This window comes from Ursus americanus, chromosome 11 (genome assembly GCF_024610735.1).
Source record: "Ursus americanus isolate L20-20 chromosome 11, mUrsAme1.1.p, whole genome shotgun sequence".
In the NCBI taxonomy this organism is placed as follows: domain Eukaryota; kingdom Metazoa; phylum Chordata; class Mammalia; order Carnivora; family Ursidae; genus Ursus; species Ursus americanus.
In genome coordinates, this window is record NC_142137.1 from 52,565,640 (window position 1) to 52,583,118 (window position 17,479).

The window sequence follows — 17,479 nt, forward strand, 5'->3', positions numbered from 1 at the left end:
AAAACCCAAAATACCAGGCCCAGATGTTTTCAACAGTGAATTATACGAAAGGTGTAAGGAGGAAATAATATCAACTTTACCAGTGTCTTTCAGAAAACAGTGGAGGAGGAAATAGTCCCCAATTCATTCAAGAGAGCAGCATTATTCTATTATCAAATCTATATATTACAAAAATGAAAACTATAGACTCATATAATCTCATAACCATAGACACAAGAATCCTTATCAACATAATAGCAAATTCAATTCAGCAACTGTACAAATATAATACATTATCACCAAATGTTACTCATTGGAATGCAAGGCTGGTTCAACATTTATATATCATTATAATTTCTCATATTAACAAAATAAATATGATTATATCTGTAGATGCAGAAAAAGCGTTTTATAAAGTTCAACAAGCGTTCATGATAAAAATTCTCAAAAAAGTAAGCATAGAAGGAAAATTCTAATTAAGGTTTTTATGTGAGAAACTGACAAGAAATACCACACTTAATGAGAGACTCAACACTTTCCATCTAAAATCAGAAACAAGGTAAATATGTCCTCTTTCACCACCTCCTGTTCAACCTCAGACTGGACATCTTACTACTGCACTAATATAAGAAAAAAAAGATATAATTGGAAAGGAAGAAATAAAGTGGTATTTATTTGTAGATGATATGATTGTCTATGTAGAGAATGACAAAGAATATACCAAAAAAAAAAAAAAAAAAAACAACACCTCTTGTAACTAATGAGAATAGCAAAGTCTCCAAATACAAAAGTCAATTGCCTTCCTATATACTAGCATTGAGCACTAAGATGTTGAAATGAAAGTAATACATTTATAATAGCCTCCAACACATATTCAGTATTCTGCATGTGGATAACTATAAAACACTGATCAAAGAAATAAATAAAATCTAAACAAATTAAGAGATATTATGTATTCATGGATTGAAAGACTCAATATTTTTACAATATCCATTCTTTTTAATTGATCTATATTCAGTGCAATCCCAACCCAGCATTTTTTAATAGATATTGACAAATCGATTCTAAAATTTATATGGAAATACAAAAGATCTAGCACAGCCCAAATAATACAAAAGAAGAACAAAGTTGAAGGAATCATAGTATCTGATATCAAGAATTACTCTAAAAGTACATTAATCAAGATAAAATGGAATTATGAAAGAATAGACACATAAATAAACACAACAAAATTGAGTACCCAGAATAGACCCACACAATATAGTAAATTGATTTTTGCAAAGGATCAAAAAATGTCCCAGGAACAAATGGGTGTCCATATGAAAAAAAAAATGAACCTAGTCATTAATTTTACACCTTTCACAAAATTAGTTCAAAATGGACAGTGGACCTAAATATAAACCTCAAAATATAAAACTTCTACATGGAAATAAAGGAGGAAAACTTTGGGACCTTGGGTTTGATGTTGCATTTTTAGATATAATGCCAAAAGCATATCCCATGAAAAATATGATGGGTTAGACTTCAATAAAATTTCAAAAACAAACAAGCCAAACTTTTGCTTTGGAAAAGAAACTACTAAGAGACTGAATAGACAAGCCACACAAGCTTGAATATTTTGCAAATAGAGAAAATATTTTATAACACACTTACCTGAGAAAGGTCTTATATCAAAGAACTCTTAAAACTCAACAATGAGAAACAAATAACCCTATTTAAAAATGAACTAAATTGCTGAAACTCACCAAAGTAGATTTAAAAAAAAAAAAAAGATGGCAAGTTATCTATATGGAAAGATGTTCAACATCTTTTATTCCCATTAGGGAAATGCAAATTAAAGTAATACAGAGATAATACTAAACAGCTATTAGAATGTCTAAAATCCAAACAACTGGTCATAGTCAGTTGCTGGTAAAAATATGGTGCAACAGGAGTTCTCTTTCGGCCCTGCTGAGGCGGCAAATGATGGAATCACTTTGGAAGACAACTTGTCAATCTCTTATAAAGCCAAACCTAAATTAACATATGATACAGCATTCATACTCCAGGTATCTGCCCAACTGACTTAAAAACGTATTTCCATGCAAAAACATGTATGTAAATGTTTATATCATCTTTACTCATAATCACCAAAAACTAGAATCAACCAAGATGCTCTGTAATCGGCGAATTCATGAATGAATCAGCTGAGGTGCATTAATACTGTGGAATGCTGTTCAACGATCAAAAAGAACAAGCTATTAATTCACACAGTAACATGGGTGAATTTTAAAGGCATATTTCTAAGTATAGATTCCAGTCTGAGAGGGTTATATCTTGCATAATTCCATTTACATGACATTTTGGAAGAGGCGGAACTATAAGAGATAGAGAACAGATTCATGGTTGCTAGGAGTTTTGGAAAGGGGAAGCATTACTCTGGTGATGCACAGGGGATTTTGGGGATGGCGAAACTATTCTGTAATGGTAAATAGATGACACCATTTGTTTCTAAAAACCCGTATTACTTTAGCGCATGAGTAAACCTTAAAGTTTGTAAATTAGAAACAAATTTACTAGGAGGGTGGGGGATTTCTGGACGGATTTTAGACTTTAGCAAAATATCTGTCTTACAAATATATGACACAACCATACTGAAGGCGGTAGGAAGAAGGGCATTGACCTCAGTAACTAAAAAGAGCTGGAAACTGTAATGCTAATAACAAAAGGAACTATACATAGCACAATAGTCTAGTTAGTAAAGTCATTTCTCATGGGGTATGAGTTAGCAAATTTGAAACTGCTGTACAGAGATCCTGGAAACGATCAAATGAATGAATGGATGGTGGATATCAGGAGCCATACACGTTTATTATGAGTGTGCATATATGTATACATATGTGCTAAATATACAGGTATGTGTGCCCATGTGTGTATGCATATGGACTAAAAATGTAGAGTTTTATAGATACAGAAAGCAGGGAATTAACACTAGCCAAGTTTCAAAATGTGTTTATATCATAACTCTTCTGAGTTTTACAGTAAGGATGGATCATTAGTCTATAGTATTTCTTTATTTCTTTGCTGCGATTGATGCTCCAGTCTTGTTTAATAGCTGTAGTGATAGACTTTCTGTGGTTAAATGCTGAGCTCATTTTGACAGATTCGGCAGGGAAGTTATTTTGCACAGGCTGGTAATTAGGTTTAGTGACAGGCAATACAACAAAATGGATCTTTAACCAAATAATGCAATGCACAGTGTGTTAATTCCAAATGATTTCTTTTGAATGCTAATTTACTTCTGATTATACTATTATTACCAGTTTGGGGTGCTGAGATTTTTTTTTAAAGACAATTTTGAGTAGTTTTAGGATCACCGCAAAATTGAAAGGAGGACACAGAGCTTTCCCACATATCCCTTTCCTCACAAATGCATTGCATTCTTCATTGTCAACATCACACACCAGATTGGTACGTTTGTTATAATTAATGAACCTACATTTTCACATTATAATTACTCACAGTCCATAGATTACCTTAGGGTTAACTCTTGGTGATGTACATTCTATGGGTTTGAACAAATGTACAGTGACATGTATCCAGTACTATAGTATCATACAGAGTATTTTCACTGCTCTTAAAAACCATGTGTACTCCACCTATTCATTCATGTTGGGTTTTATTTTGTTTTCTTTTACTGACTCTGCAAATTAATATATTCATAACTTATAAACCTTAATATAATTTGTAAGCCTTAATATGATGATCTTCTAGGAGCTTTTCTTCCACCAAACTGAAACCAAATTTACTTGCATCATTTTCAATTCCTTCTGGATACGGTCAATACCTGAGGAGTCGTGTGGCTCACACCAGCAGTGTCCGTATAAAGCAAGAAAGAGAACAAACAGCCTCTGATTGAAAGTAAGCAGATTTTTTTCTCTAAATCTAGGGTTTCTGGATTTCTTCAATTTGCAAACATCTATGTTTACTTCTTTCAGTATGTATATTTTAGCTTTTTTCATTGTGTGACATGATGGCCTTAAGTCATTCCCAATTTTACTATCTTTCAGAATGCAAAATACATTTGCGGATTGATCTGAAAGTTTAGGTTTTGGACTTGACCTAGAATATGGGACTTTGAGGAGTTCCAACTTCCTGACTTTATACTAGACTTTCTTGAATTGCAATGATCTATTTAAATGATAGTCTAAAATGGTAACATCTCTTTGATTTTGTAACCAAACTGAAATCACAATATAGAAATTGACCTAGAATTTAATTGGTCTCTAAGAAATGAATAGGGACCTGAATCAAGTGTTTTACTTGCTCCTTTTCATTTGTTAAGCTCTACAGTAATATTTTTATCTGATCTTACTCTGCTTCTGAAATCTAACTGCAATGATAATTATGCAGCATAAATTATATGTTTTGTATTTCATATGCTTGAGAAGTTTCCCTACTTTGAGTTATCCTATAGCACTATCTATCTTAAACTGTGTCTCCTAAGAGGCTTAGAGCCATGCTTCCTTACTTGATTATATTCATTTAATCAAGAAATGTTCATTGTGTTTAAAGAACTATTCTCGATGTTAGGAATAAAATAATGAGCAAGAAAAGACATAATTCTTGCCTCACAGATCCTATCAACTGGAAAGACAGATCTTATCAATCGCTATGATAGAAAATTTAAAGATTTGGTAACCCAGTTTTGCACAGTACTTTGCAAAAGCATCACCAAAAATAGGGTTACATAAAACTGAGATGCAGTAATCAAACAATAACCTAGATCATAAGCTGTCTTTAAAAAATCTGTTTGTAAATGTCAAGCCAAACTGAATTTATTGGGCAGAATTGGAAGTTCTGGGTAAAAATGAACCTGAACATATATTATTTGTAATTAAAAATTTTTCACTTTTAAAGATTAAAATATTTCCATCAAATCAAATCCCAAGTGAGTCTCAAAACACTCTAGTTTTCCTTAGTAACCTATATGTTCTCGCCCATGTGTATATGAGAAATACCTGGCCTACTGTATCTATATTTTAGCCTTTACAATCTCTTGGCAGTAATGCATTTCACTGTATTGTTACCTTTTGTGTGAAATAGTGATTGAAATTATTTTTCCTAGATTTATGTGTGTGAAACAGTAATTGCATTGATTTAGCATAAATTTATCAAGGGAATGACTCTCTTTGTACTGTTAACTTTTTTTACTTAGCCCATACCCATTTTATCAGGGTTACACATTAAATAGAATTTATAAATATATAAATTTATAAAATATCTTGAGTACCAATTAGGTACTGCAGTAGATAATGTGGGATCAGCAATAAAAATAATAAAATGAGTTCTTATTTCATAGAACATCGAGCTTCATTTTGATGGGGAGAGGGCTCTAAGTCAGACTTCATACAAATAATTAAACAAATAGCTATGTAATTGTGACAAGCGATATGAAGGACAAGTAAAAAGTGCTATCAAAGTGGTAATAGAAATGTGCAAATCAAGAAGTGTGTCATAGATATTATCTCTAAGTAAAGGAAATTGAATCTAAGACGAGAAAGGTGAACAGATGTTGAGAGGCACTGATTTGGGTACAGGTGGTACAAGGGGGATTGGATAGAATGGGACAACAGGTGGAGATAATAATAAGGCCTTGAATCTAAAAGATTTGGGTGCTGTCCAGAAACTCAAAGAACCCAACATTCTTGCAATGAAAGAACAAATGAACAGAAAAAATGTCTGCAACAATAGGTCAGATCCATCTGGACTTTGCAGGCTACGCTTAGTGTATTAATTTACTTTAAGAAAACTGCATTTTTAAGGAGTGGAGTTACATTCATTGATCATGTTTTCTTAGCCTTTCTCTCTTTTCTCTTAAGTAATTTCTACATCCAGTGTGGGGCTCGAACTCACAACCCCGAGATCAAGAGTCATGTCCTCGACCAACTGAGTCAGGCAGGCACCTCAATTATGCTTTTTTTAAATGTTAATTTTACTGCTGTTCTAGGAGAATATTGGAGAGAGAAAGGAATAGAACTAGACATCAATTAGAAGGCTTTTAAAATAGTTCAAATAACTTGTAATAAGAGAAAGGAAGGAGGCATTTGAACAGAAATTCACTTAAGTGGGGATGGATTTAGGTGGGTGATGAGAGAATGGTTTCTAGAACACAGCCCAGATTTCAGCCATGAGCACTGGATGTGTAGTACGGTGCATTGCTCACATGAGGAAGACAGAGAGAGGAGTATGCTTGGGGGATGATGCTGAGGGTTTCTCACGTGCTATGTTTGTGGCATTTATCAAACACCGAAATGATGATCTCAGAGAGACAGATGTGCATTGCAGAGCTTAGAAGAGAAGTCTGGGAATAAAATGTGTGAGTCATCTGCATATTCATGGTGTGTGGAGTTATGGTAGTGGACTGTAACCTAAGGAGAAAGAATAGAGTGAGAAGGAAAGTGGCCTCATATGGAGTCCCAGGTAATGGAAACTTGAGTAATTTTCTGAATTCAAGTTGAGGGAAAAATGACAATAAACATGTTAACAGACAGACCAGAGAGTTGGGCAGAACACCAGGAGAGTTCTGTGTCTCCAAAATGAAGTAGAATGCTTCCAAGATAGAATGATAAATTGTGCCAAATGTTACTGAGAAATCCAGATATTTTAAAATAAATAATAACCTTCATTGCCCTCATTCACATTCACATTTTTATCTCCCCACTCTTTTTCCCTAACCTAGTCCAATTTCTAAAACAAGATAAAAAATTATTATCATTATTATTTTAGATTTTATTTATTTATTTGAGAGAGAGAGAGAAAAAGAGAGAGCATGAGCAGGGGAAGGGACAGAGGGAGACGCAAACTGCCTGCTGAGCAGGGAGTCTGATGCAGGGCTCCATCCCAGGACCCTGAGATCATGACCTGAGACACCCAGGTGTCCAAAACCAAAATGTTTCTTGATCATTTTCATTTTTTGTTGTTTTAGGAAGGTTACTCATGTTTCCAAATAGTTTGTTTAGACCTTTAGTTTTTGATCCCTTAGCTTAAAATATATTCACCTTTCTTAAGAAATATATCTTTTTCACCATATTACAAAGATATTTATATTTTAATGCTTTTTTTGTTGTTGTTGTTAACTGTTAAATTCTTGAGAATCCAAATTCTTGAGAATCTAATCCAGTTCTTGAGATGATTTACTGGAATGATCCTGTAATTTTGTTTGTTTGCTTCCAAAAATATGATGACATCTGGTCCTCATTTTCAACTGATAATGTATATCAATCTACATTAAGATCTTATTACCCTTTATATTTCTTTAGAATGTATATTAGTTTGGGCCGTAATTTTCCCTATCAATTTTTTCCACTTCTCTTTCACTTGATATTTGTCTGTCTTTTAGAAATTTGTCAAAATCTTTATTCTGCTTGTATCCATACTTACCATCTGCAAATATACATGGAAAATGTTTTTATTTTGTCTGGTTTTTTTTTAAAGATTTTGTTTATTTATGTGACAGAGAGACAGCCAGCGCGAGAGAGAACACAGCAGGGGAGTGGGAGAGGAAGAAGCAGGCTCCCAGCGGAGGAGCCTGATGTGGGGCTTGATCCCGTAAGGCCGGGATCACACCCTGAGCCGAAGGCAGTCGTTAAGACTGCGCTACCCAGGCGCCCCTATTTTGTCTGTTTTGAACCTATTATTCCAAAGCTTTCAGGAGATAACAGAGGGAAATTTATACACTCAATCTTTCTAGAACTAAAAAGTTATCCATTGGATTTGCAACATGAGCTGTCAGAGTGGGTTTAGAAACTGACGCTGATGGGAAAGTTTCAGTCCTGAGCAAGTGAGCTACTGAAGATGCAGGAGAAGGGTAAACAGAAGTGGGTATTGATCAGGAATGAAAGCACATGATGCAAAGCCAGCCAGACAGAATTAGCCTTTCCTGTGAAGTTTTCAGTCCCCTCATTTCTTAGGAAATTTTAGATGCTTGGAGATTTGGAGATTCCATAAACATGTGGGCTTCCAGTATAGTGTAAATGCAGAAGTGTGGTGAGTAATTCTCCAAATAGCTTGCTTAATGATGATGGGTGTTTGTTATATTTAAATGCAATAATCCCTCTTTTCTGCTGTCTTGAAGGATATGGTTTGTAACAATTCCAAGGTCCATAACATATGTAAAACTGGTATTTCCAAGATGCATATCTTCTGCATATAATTTAGATTTTTTTCTAAGTAAACTGCCCCAATTTAAAATTAATTTGCCATTTATAAAACAAGTTACAAAATATTCCTGAGATCACTTAGCTCCAGCAAGACTTTGCATTACACAGAAAAGTCTTCCACAAACTTTGAGATTCCCTTATGCACTTTTCCTCTAAATCATTTATAAAAATGTTAAATAAGGCATATGCTGGCACTGCTCCCTAAGGAGCATTGCTGTTTACACTTCTTTATTTAGAAAAGTGCCTACTTATTCCCAACCTTTCCTCTCGTCTCTAAGCTAGTTTTGTATCCATGACAAAACAGTTCCCTAGATCCCATGTATTTTAAATTTTTAATACATGTTGGTACATAATTTTATCAATGAATTTTTTAAGAAGTCCCAGTAGTTATTATTTTTATTGACATGCTTTTGCACTTTTTTTCTTCCTTTAAAAGCTTTTGTGATTTACCTTTTATGGCTTATTTATATACCCTTTTTTATGGGACCCATTAACTATTATACTAATACATTTTGTTTACTCCCTTTACTAGATAATCTACTAGTTTTCTTGGAATGTCATTGGACTTTATGTTTATTTTAGAATATCTTATTCCGGAGGAATGAGAGACCAATCACCTTAGTACTCTGTAATTACTTTTTTTTTTTTTAACTTCTCAGGTATTTCTCTACAGCTTAGAGAGAGCTAGACATGTCCAAAGTGTTTACAACATTATTTCACTGACTACTCCATATTGTTCATAGGTCCAATTCAAGGTGTTTCCTTTTTTGACCTATCTTAAAAGCAGAAAATCCCCATTGAGAATTGTTGAAGACTGAAACTTTGATTATTTGGCATATCCTTAGCCCCTTATTCACTAGTCAACCCACTTGAGAAGGGGTTGTCAGATAATTTCAGCAGAAATGTAGTAAGTCTCACAATATGAAGTACCCGAATATACATTACAAAATACATTTTGTCTTACAATGCATGCAATAAACCTACAGAGTAAGCAAAAATAGTTGCACATAATCCGTTTCACGCAATGTCCTTGATTCTCAAAAACAGAGCTAAACTATTTTTATCATGCAGTTAAAAGAAACAGACTTGGATGTTTGTTATGCTCCTTTTCTCAGAGCTACAGCTGATAGAGGCAGGTAAATATAAAGTTCCTGGTCCAATTTACATTGTTTTCATGAATTTAGTGCATTTATACTAGATTGAGGGATGTATGTATATTTCTTTTCCCTGATTGCCTCTTTGTCTGATACCCTGACCAAAGGATTACATAACATGGCTCAGTATAGGTAAATTGTTTCAGATTCTTGTTCCTTTCACCTCTCCCACAAGCTACACGAGCTGCTTCACCACCTATCCCTTCCGCTTTGTGACACCCAAATTTTATGGGAACAGTAATCCATTTATGAAAATGAAATGTAACGAGAATATCTAACCATTTAAAAATTAATAGATTTGGCTCATTAAAAAGTAATAAATGCAGTAAAGAGACACTAAGTGAAGAGGTTGTGTCTTAAGAGGATGGGCAAAGAGGTTGGGACAAACTCGCTTTCCATCGGCTCTGCAGAATGGTGTTCCTCAAATGATTGCCAGCAAGCCAGCACTAGTTACCAACATGGAGTGGCACTTCAGGCTTATGTATCTTATAAATAATGAAAACCCTTCCCAGATTCTGGTTGCAGTTTGGCTTCTACTATTGAGAGTCAGTTAAAGGTTACATATGTTTTCGAAGTCGAAGTATTTTAAGGATATTTTGGGATCCTGAGAAATGATATTGAGCCAGAAAACTGAATGTGTGATTTTTGACATAGAACTTGAAGGATACCTAAAATTTCAACCAGGCAGAGATGGAAGACGAGTGAGGACATTTGAGGTAAAGAAAGCAGTGTGTGCAGAGGAGCAAAAACCGAGTCATGTCAGGAAGAAAATAGCTAGTTCTATTTGACTGCAACATAGACTGTATATGGGGCACTAATGGGAAATCAGGATAAAAATGGTGCTGCCGTTTTAAAAGTGCATTGTGAGGATTGGGTGTGTGTGTGTGTGTGTGTGTGAGTGGTGACAATAGGAAGCCATTAAAGGTTTTGAGAACGAGAGTGATGATCAGAAGTGGGCCTTGGAAGTCCGAATCTGATTACGATATGTTAGGACGGTTGGAGCACTGTCCGGAGGGAGGTCATTCATGAGATCAAATATCGGCCTTGCCTAGAGGCTATGAAATACATAAAAGGATAATGTTTTGGAGGAAAAAATAGTCAATTGATGTTTTATTTCCTGTAGATCTTTTTACCTGTACGTTTCCACCTATTGAACATATGCCATATATCGCTTCAGAGGGCAAACAGGTACTGTCTAGTTAGAACAAAGGATCACTGCTCAACTTTGGGTTTCAAATTGTAAATATTTTTCAGATACAGTTTCGAGTTATTGGTACTTTTGCTCATTTTCTCGGAGAATTGATTGGGCAGTTAGCAGCCATAAATAACGTGGGTATGCACGCTCCTCAGATTTCCTAACGGCGTGTGTCTACAGGACGAACTTTAGCAATTGCAGCCCTATGTATCTTTTAAAGAAGGCTGTGATATTTCTTTTGTTTTTCTATTCCAAATCTGACATTTTCTTTCAAAGGAAGTTTGTATTGGCTCACTCTCACCTTGTTATTTAGAAACAGAGCTTCTGAGAACTACGCCCCCCAGAGAGTGAGAGATCAATGTGGGCGCTCACATTCGTTTGAATGTATGTCAGGTAATCATCGTACAGCCCCTGACTATTGACTGAGCAAAGAGAAAGTGAAAAATTCTGATATTTTCCATTGGAATCACAAATTCTAAGGCTATTTCTGCAATAAAATGAAAAGGTGAGTTCTTTTGCTAATGTTCAAAACACAACTGGTTAATCCATGACCCATAAAAATAAACTGTGATGTGGGTGATCATTATACCTGAAAGGCTTTATTTAACACTGCACTACTTTATTTCTGTATTGTAACTTTCCCATGGGTAGCTAAAATTACTATTTAATATTGCTCATTTCTATGCTGCCAACTTCTCTAAATATGCATTACTTAAATATTTTGATATATACTAATGCTACTGCTTTCGTGTTTATATATATCCCAGAATGGAAACCTAAAAGATGACTAATAATAGACCATAAAAAACAGAGTAAAGTTATTAAAACATGAGATTTTGTACTCTTTCTGATTCCCAAGGCCAAGTGTAAAGGCTCATTTATCAGTCAGTTGGTTTCCCTTTGATATGAGATAATTATTAATAATATTTAACTAAGACATGAATAATGGTTTGTAACTTTTAAAATGCGTTCATATGAAGTATAATATCCTCACGATAGCCCTTTGCAGTATCCTTTGTTCATTTTTCCCTTGGTTCATTGAGCCCCAGTGGGATTAAGTTACTCTTCCATGATGACAATTAGAAACAAGGAGCTGGAATATGTTTCCTTCCCTGTCTAGCTGTGTCTGGGCTCTGTCCCTAATAAGACTTTCATGTTGCCTCTCTCCATCCCTCACCCCGCTAGCATCACTTGTTCCCGGGATTGTCTCCAATCAGCTGCAGCACAGTCGCATCTCCTGGGCACAAACGGGCTGGTAGGTGGGGATCAGTAAAGAGGAAATATCTCACAGCATTTTTTTTTTTTAAGCAAGTCAGTAACATCCTCTTTGTGGATGCCCTCCTGCCTGCGTATTTGTTTCATGACTGAAAGCATCTCTTCAGCTTTTACGCAAAATGAAAGGATCATTATGAACACCAATTGAAATTAGAGTAGGCAGAGTAAATCTGTAAAAGACAAAAAAAAATTAATCACCTGTGGCAACTGTCATTTGAAGTTATCCTTCCCTCATTCCACTCCAGCTCATCCACATAAACACAAAGAGAGATCATATTGTTTACTGGTATCAAACTGCAGAATTTGGCTTGCCTTAGGCATCGCTCCAGCCCAGAATCCAAGCCGCCACAAATATCAATTTGGAATGCAGCTTCAGCTCTAGTGGAAAAGCTGTCACGGGCAAGTCTAAAATACTGAGAGTGCCGAGCTAGTGACATAGCTAAAGATGATCATGAAGACGTTTATCCAGCCTCTCCCGCCTCCCCTTCGCCCGGCCCTTCAGAAGCTTGTGTCAAGTGTGACAGGCTAGGTGATGAATGGGTAGAAAGTTGACAGGTGACGACAGGCGGCTGAGTAAGTGAAATCCTCTACCGTTAATTCTTGTGATTTTACCTTTCTGACACCATGAACTGATATTAGAATGTGTGACTAAATAAACCACACTGAGAAAAGTCATTCGCTAAAAAATAGAGTCCAGAACAGAAAGCCATGAGCTCAGTTCGGTCAGGCTTCTTGATTGCTGGACTTTGGGAATATACTACATAATCAAGAATACATTATTTAGAGTTAAGTGGGATGATTAGTTGTGTTGTTTTTCCCAGGAATATATATCCAGCATACTTAGCTCAAAGTCATGAGTCAGAAAAATCCCATTCCTCATAAATCTCTTCTAGACTAGACTAAAAAAGAAATCAGCTCATTGGAATTTTGATTAATGAGAAAAGGAGAAAGGTTTCAGGGTGAGCGCTTGGTTCTATTGATGTCCATGAAATGTTGGTGACTGCCTGACACATCCCAGTCCAAAGCAATTGAAAATCATTTTAACTTTGCTTTGTTTTGAGAGGCTTAGGGGTTATTGAATTGAGAGAAATTGGACTGAAACAAGTAATTTTTTTGACACAGGCCACTAAACAGCTTGGAGACGAAGTGCCTTAAGGCCCCAAACAGGTCATTTAGTATAGAGTAGTGCCTTTCTCAGGGGGTGCTTTCTCATATAAATATACTGAGAAACAGAAGTCTTGGTGATCTTCCAAATGTCTTATGTCTTTATATTCACAATTAGCAATTAATGGCAATAAGGATTTGCCTATACCTCTCCATCACAATTGGGATCAGTATGGACAGAGGAGAAGATAAAGTTGTAACCCCATCTTTAGTGTAGGGAGGAGAATTTCATGATTCAAGTTCAAAAATATAAATTTCTATTCTAGATAAGATATCATCCTCCTTGAGGACCCAAAGGAATTACATTGGCCAGGATTTTTAAATATAGTAATACTGGGGTAGAGACTGAAAACAATTCTTACATTTCTTTTCTACTTTTTAAACACAGCTTTATGACCATAGTGTTTTGTTTTATGCATTCTTTTATTTGAAAATTCTCATTCTATTTAAAACATATATTTCCATTACTAAAATAAAAGTGCCCTAATAAAACCAGTTTTCAACTCTTTTCCTCTTTTTTCTGAAATTATGGTACTATGACTTACATGCTGATTCTCCTTGATAAAGGACATTTTATTTTATTTTTTAGAATCCCTTATTTTATTGCAGTTATATTCATAAGCTATATATGTTATGCTTCCTATTTTGAAGACTCCTGTAATCCTCCTTCTTGAAAAGTGTATTTTGAAATATCTTTAGTCCTTATAGATTTACATCCTTTTATGGTTAAAAATTTTTATGTCAGTAATCTGTTTTTCTTATCTTTCTGTACCATCTTCTTGGGAAAACTATATTTCTTATAACACGTTTCGATAATTAATACTGTATATTACAGTATATTTTATGATGGTGAGATATCTTACATATAGCTTTCTAAATAAATTAATTTGTATTCACTGGATTTTTGTTACTACTTTTTTTACATACCTAAACTTAATTTATGCTTATTTTAAAACTTTGTCTTTTCAAATTTGTTATTTCCAAAGCCTCATTCTTCTACTGTTGAGGCAAAACAGAATTTAAAGCATTACTTAATGTTTTCTTGTATCTTAGAGGAATTTTATGATTCTCTTTATTCTGGGGTCAAATCCTTACCCATGCTGTCACAAACAGGATCTAGATCTTCTAGTTTGATCAAGAAAATTAATGACTCAGAACCTCAAGTTCCTTCTGGAAAACTAGCTTAATAATTATCTATAGTGAGTCTTAAATAACATGAAATATATCTAGTGCTTAAGAAATAGCATAGTAAGGCCTCACTAAAGAGAAGTTATTACTTCTATTGTAGATTCTAGGGATGATTTGCAGAGTACAGAAGGAAATGTCTTAGTTTGAATAGTTTTATTGTGAACCAATTTTGTTTGGGGCATTCTGCATGGCACTGGGGATAGTAAAGAAAATTAAGAATTGTTTCTACTCTCAAGGAAATTTCAGACTACAGGAGAGAGAGGACACATTCTAATGAATAATAACTCAATGTGACGTGTACTTTATAAAAGCATGCAGCATAGGGCACCTGGGCGGCTTAGTCGTTAAGCATCTGCCTTTGGCTCAAGGCGTGATCCTGGTGTTCTGGGATCAAGCCCCACATCAGGCTCCTCTGCTGGGAGCCTGCGTCTTCCTTTCCCATTCCCCCTGCTTGTGTTCCCTCCCTTGCTGGTTGTCTTTCGCTCTGTCAAATAAATAAATAAAATCTTAAAAAAAAAAAAAAGCATGCAGCATAAAGAAGTGTACAGGAGAGGGTATGACTCACCCCTATTGGGGAAGGGGAAAGTTGGAATAACAAGCTACTTATCATGAGCAAACTTGTCATGAGCAAGTTTGAGAAGAATGAATATTGTTTACCAGCTATCAAGGTGTGAAGAGGGGAAGAAAATTCCAGGTGAAGTAATATCATATAGATAGCATATGTATAAAGCCACATAATATAAAGATTTTATAGGTAACAGAGAACATTATAAATATTATAATAAAGCTTAGTCAAATGTGTTGTGTATATTTTAAATATTAACAAAGATATTTCATTGGCTTATCATGCATTTTCATTTATGTAAGAGAAATACAAGCTGACAGTAAAACATGTAAAATCTGCACAGAAGAGTATAAAGTATAAAATTAAGGTCACCTTTCACCATCAAAATATTGATCTCTGTTAAGAATTTTTCATGCAGCCTTCTAGAAGTAGTCCATGAATATGGATATCTATATCAAGATTCACCCACAGGCAGTTTGAGGCAAAGTGTTCTTGGTTTTGTATGGACAATATGGTAGTTTAAATTTTAAAACTAAATTTGAATTCATTTAAGTGTGAAATTCATCCTACATCCTACCACTGCTTCTTATTTCTTTACTTAGCGACAACAGATATTGATAATACTTGCCAGGTCTTTGAAAGATAGCTGGGGAATTGTGACCCCTGAAGCAAACATGCAAGATTAGAGTGTGAGTGTGTGTTTTGTGTGTGCCTGTGTGTGTGTTTTATGTAAAGAATCATGTTACACTTCTGTATTCCACCTTGCTGTTTTTCTTCATATTACATAATGAATATTTTCATATCACTACATATAAATTTACATTATGCTTTTAAAATAATCATATAGTATCCCTTTTTAAGGTTACATCATAATTTATTTGACTAGTCCCTGAATAATAAACACTGTTTTCTTATGCCTTGTTATTACAACAATGTTGGAAGCAGGATTCTATACATATAAATTCAGGCATTTATATGAATGTACCTATAGATAAATGTATAGAAAGGGATTAAATTGGAAGTATTTGGGATATCAAACCATTTGTCCCTTCAATGTGTTTTAACTAATGGTAAAGAGAAACACAGGGAAAATGGAAAATAAAAAGAAGCATTTATTAATGATGGGAAATGCCCCCAAATGATGGGAAATGCCCCCAACAAGTTTGGGGTTCACTGGCAAAGCTATATTGAAGCACACAGCTGTAATCTGAAGCCAAATAGTCATCTCCCTCTATCCATTACGTGTAGAACTCACACCACTCCATGAGAGAGTTTGGTCTTGCCAACTTGGACAAGCAAGTAGCCAGATGCATGGTGGATGGCAAGCCCACCGCCCATACCCCACCTGCCTTTTGTCTCTGACCCTGGGTGATGATCACATATAAACAGGAGATTTAAGCAAGACCCAGCCAGGCCTGAGGACACACCAAAGGACAGGCAGACACTGGGAAATAGTGGAATATGCTTGTAAGGGTAAATATCTTACCTACTAACGAAAAGATCACGTGTTTCTTTTTTATTTGGGTAGTAATCAATGAATTCATTTCAAAAAGTTTACAGCAATTTAGGCTCAACTAAAAATCCTCAGCAATATTTGCTATTACTTAACATTTACCAATCTAATAGGCAAAGGAGACTTCCTTAATTGTTTAAAATTGCATCACTTTAAATATGAATAAAGTTGAGGAGTTTTTTTTCCATAAGTTTATTGACCATTTATATTTTCACCTCTGTTAAACTTTTATATACATAAGTCACCCATTTCTAGGGAGTTAATATTTATTAAAGCAGCCATAAAAAAGGGATGAAATCTTGCCATTTGCAACAACATGGATGGACTCAAAGGGTATCCTGCTAAGTGAAGTAAATCGGACAAAAACAAACGCCATATGATTTCATTTATATGTGGAAAAGCAAAAAAAAAAAAAAATGAGTAAACAAACAAACAAACAGACCAGCATTTGACCTATGAATTCAGAGAACTGAGGATTGACAGATGTGAGGGGTAGGGGAATGGGCAAAATGGGTGAAGGAGAGTTGGAGTTACAAGCTCCCAATTATGGAATGAATAAGTCATGGGAATAAGAGGTACAGCACAGGGAATATAGTCCATGATGCTGTAATAGTGTTTCTGGTGACAGATGGTACGTACACTTGTGGTGAGCACGACTTAATGTATAGGGTTGTCAAGTCACTATGCTGTACACTGTGTATCAACTATACTCAAATAAAAAAGAGTAAGTAGGTGGATCATCGGGAATAAAACACAGACGAGACAGATAATTGTATGGGGCCTTGAGTTTTCCTATAAAACACTGACCAAAAAGAAATGTCATTAGATATTCCATAGTGATAGGAATGTCTGAGAAAAACATCACACACTCCTTAGTTCACTGGTATTGAGTAAAATCTTCAGATCTTTCTATATCTATTTTTGTAAAATTGAATTTCATAAACATGGATGTTCATAGTAATAGGAATGAAATGGAGAAAACTTCAAAAAATCTGTGCTCTATTTCAAATATTATTTATTATAAGGAAAATTGTGTTGTTTCCTGGCTACTCAGTTTTCCCAATATTGTAATGAATAATCCAAAATTTTTCCACTGATTGAAATACCATCTTTATTAGATACTAAATTCCCATATAAATTTGGAGACACTTCTTTTTAAAAAGTATTAATTGACTTTTCTGGTTATTTCTCTAACTGTACCATATTCTTTATAATAATGTAACTTTATGCTTTATTTTATGACTA